The 3860-nt window shown below is 45.2% G+C and overlaps 1 pseudogene; it reads right to left on the bottom strand.

The window, feature by feature from the left end:
• Window positions 1-779: 779 nt before the first annotated feature.
• LOC103606550 lies at window positions 780-1477 on the bottom strand (annotated as a pseudogene).
• Window positions 1478-3860: the final 2383 nt, after the last annotated feature.

Genomic DNA, 3860 nt, shown 5'->3' with positions numbered 1-3860 from the left:
GCCAGTGAGCGGGAACCGGTCTGTATGTGGGATCCGAACCCTCGGCGGGAGGGCCACCGCACTCCCAAGCGGCGCACTGTAGCAGTGCGGCGCACTGTAGCAGTGCGCCACCGGGCCTTGAATGCCTGTTTAAAGACAATTCTAAATTATAACTGAGCTTGACTTAATAGAGAATCCAAAGTAAAGTTTAACTTGGTATTATATTTTGCCACCCTGACTTTGAAAAGCATTTGGCCTCATATATCATCTATAAAATGTGAGAAGTGTTAAATATTCTTTATTTGATATTATACATAAACCGCATTAAAATGCCTTTCGATAAGTGAAAAGCATTTTAGATACAAAGAATTCTAATTAGATTGGTGTAGTTAAGATAAAAAATATGAAGCAGACATGAACAGACTTTATCTTCAGCCCTTGCCTTCAATAGGCTAGTGAGCACAAGTTAAAACACAGGTGAGTCTCCCTCGGTTTTGAGACAGTGAAGGGATTTCCCCAGGATTCAAATTTATTAGTATAATCAGTTGTATAAATCTAGATATAAACCAATCTCCAATAGGTTTGGAGAAAGCATTCCCCATCTTTGTGAAAGGGTGAACACTACTGATCAAGTCCAGTCACATCATTAGAAGGGAAAACAGTGATAGTATTTACTGAACTGGAATTACTATCAAAATTCAAAAACCCTATCTTATTCATTTAACCACAGACCAGTCTTCCTTAAATCAGGACTGTCACAACAAAAATATTCTGTGACTCATGATCTGAATTCTAGTGTATGGGATAAATTATGGTACACATAGGAAGTCATGAGACATTTCTCTTTTGTAATAAATAAGGCAATGGCCAACTACTGCTCATTAGTAGATTTTTTGAGATCAGCTGTCAAGTCTGCCCTGTCTGCCTTCTTAATGCTAGTGAAGATCATTTTTGTTCCAGAGATGTACTTCTTGGGATTCTCCAAGCACTCTGTCAGCATCTCCTCTCCCCAGGTGGTGCCTTTGTTCTTGTTGGTATGTGTGACAGAATCCAGTGGTGACCTGTCTTCTGCCCACATGAACTGTGGAGCTTGGGTCCCGTCTTGTGCTTGCCTCCTTTTCCACGGTGTGGCACTGGGCACACTTCTGAACAAAATCTTCTTGCCTTTCTCAATATCACCCAGTTTTAATACTGTCTTTCATTACTCGCTCTATGAAGTTACTGCTTGGAAGGAAGCCAGACGTCCCTCTCCCTGAGTCCGAGGACATGCCTGTCCGCACCTATGTGATGTGCCTTTTAAGTTCACTGCTCCTACATGGAGCCTTTCATCTTCACAGGAAGAAGAAGGCAGTTACTCCATCCCTCTCTCTGCAAATCAGCGCTTTTCTCCTGGTGTCTAGTAAGGAGCGTGGGAAGAATCCCCCTTCTGTTTGGCTACTTGGGAAACACATGCTGCACTCTGACTCTTGGGCCTACTCTCAGTCTGCTGTAGCAACATGGCATACATGAAACTTCCTTTTCCCCTCTTGTTTTATGTATTTTTTTTCCCCTAGACTGTTTTCAGTCTTCAAAGAACAGGTAGCACATTTCAGATGGGCTTCCTCTTAAGCTGGAAAGCTCGCCAAAAGGCTGCAGCACACAGAAAGAGTATTTGTCATTTTTCTAATGCTGAGTCAGCAAGAGGTTTGGGGAAGAGCACGGATTTGGTTGTCTTCTGGGATCTAGTGAGTGCTTGTGATTCATTCGCTCAACTGTATTTCGTGTGTTCAATGTCTCCAGTACTGTGGGAAGTCAAAAGGGAGATAGCAGAGAAGGTTCCTGATTCCTTAAGCTGAAATCATTATAGAGTAAACTTAAGTCAGCGGTACACATGGCTGCAAGGTCTACCATGCAGCTACGATTTCATCAGAGGCTCAGAATCTGCTCCTCACCCTAATTCTTCAGTCAACGTGTGCAGCTGCATCTTCTACATTGTTAATGATCATCCAGTAGATACGCCTCACTGTCCCTTGACTTCAATATGTCAGTGACCTTCACTTTGTCTGCCATTCAACTACCTATTTCTGGGGTCATAATTGTCACTGTAGCATCACCCACAAGCGCTCTGTCTCTGAGATCTTAAACTCCAATGTTTTACTCAGGCCATTTGCAGACTGCTGGAAAACCTTCAATTGCCATTGAAGGGCACAGATTGTTCAGAAGAAAGCCTATAGTTTTCAGCCTCCTTTCCAGATGGATGTGGTGATGTGACTAAGTTCTAGTTCAATGGGATGTAAACAGGGGTGGTATATGCAGCTTCTGAAAACTGTCTCGATAGGAAGGGGCAATCCATTCTTTACCCCTTCCTCCCTCTTGCTGGGTGGAATAAGGATGTGATGACCAGGGCTTGAGCAGCCGTTTTGGACCATGAATTAGATGCTGTCATATTGCGGGTGACGGAGCTGCATTAGTGAAGGAACCTGGGTCCTTTACGATCATGGCACTGCATATAGCCCTGCACTGCCGGCATTCTTGTGAGAGAAAAATAAGCCTCAGTCTTGTTTAAGGCACTGTTCTTCTGGGGTTTCTGTCTCTCACAGTCAATCATGATTCTAATATTTACAGCCACAGCCTCCTATCAAACTCTTTTTCCCATTTTGGTTGTATTTCAACCTCAATTGAGACCTCAGTCTTGTTTCTTCCAGTTTTTCTTAGTATTTCCTTCTTTATCCCTACTTTTTCCCCAGCCTCTGTGGCTCATGAAATACACATTATGAAGTGATTCAGAGTCACATGGTGACCTGTTATTCTCCAGGGTACACGGAAATTGTTTTGCTGTCCTGTATCTATATATACAATGGGACATCTGTTTGCAGATCATATTCCAAAGGGACTGCAGCTACAGCCCAGTGGACACTGATTTTATCAAGACCACTGGCTCTGCAGAAGGAGGATGACACTGAGGTCACTTGGGTTTAGGAAACAGGGGCTGCAGCTTTGTAGGCAGTTTCTAGTACAGCCCCCGAAGGGACACACGCCAGTTCAAATGATGTCTTTGTGGAGTTCCCTTTTGTTTGAGTTTGCTACCCCTGAGGTAGAATTAGGCCCACCCCCTTTGTGCACCTGCAGTCCCCTGTGAGGTAGAATTATGCCTTTCTCTTCCACTGGACTCTGAGGAGCCCCTTGCGACAGGGTCTCTACTTACACATCGCTACATCCCTGGAACCAAGACTGGGATATGGGAGAGGGTTAATAGATATTTGTTGATTGACTGATCTTGACTACGCTATGGATTTGTCATTAGACTTTAAACTGAAAGCACAGTCACATAATAATGAGTTGACATGACTGACCGAGAAGGCAGACTACGCATGTATGAGGTGGACCCAGCGTGCACTGCCAGCGCCCTGCGGTGGTTTAGCCGCAGCATGTGATCGGATGTCAGAAGGGAGGTGGGGCTGCTGTTGGCTGTGTGTCCTGTGTAGAACAGAGGGCTATGTGCGCAATGCGCGTGACCCCCTCTCTTGTGCTTCATGCACAGGAGAAAGAGCATGTAGTATGAAACAGCGGCACTCCTTGCCTGGGAGAGCTTGGAGTCTAGCAGTGACTGGGAGGGCTCTTGGAGGGAAGAGGAAGTTTTTCCCTAGCTGCTCAGTGAAGGGTAGCTACCTGGCCCAGAGCTATGACTCTGCTGAGGTAGGGCTGGCCCACTTGGGAGAGAAGTGTGACTTTTGGGTGACACAATTCCTGGGGGACATTTTAGGTGGGGGATGTCTGCTAATGCCCACGGGGAGGTTTACCAAGTGGCTCTTCCTTTGTGGGAGCCATGGATTTATTAGGGCTGTGCAGAAAATGTCCCCTCACAAGCCGTATCACTATTCTTTAGTTACTCATGCAAGCGT

This window comes from Galeopterus variegatus, unplaced genomic scaffold (assembly GCF_000696425.1).
Source record: "Galeopterus variegatus unplaced genomic scaffold, G_variegatus-3.0.2 Scaffold6681, whole genome shotgun sequence".
Lineage (NCBI taxonomy): Eukaryota > Metazoa > Chordata > Mammalia > Dermoptera > Cynocephalidae > Galeopterus > Galeopterus variegatus.
This window is presented reverse-complemented; position numbering and strand designations above follow the sequence as displayed.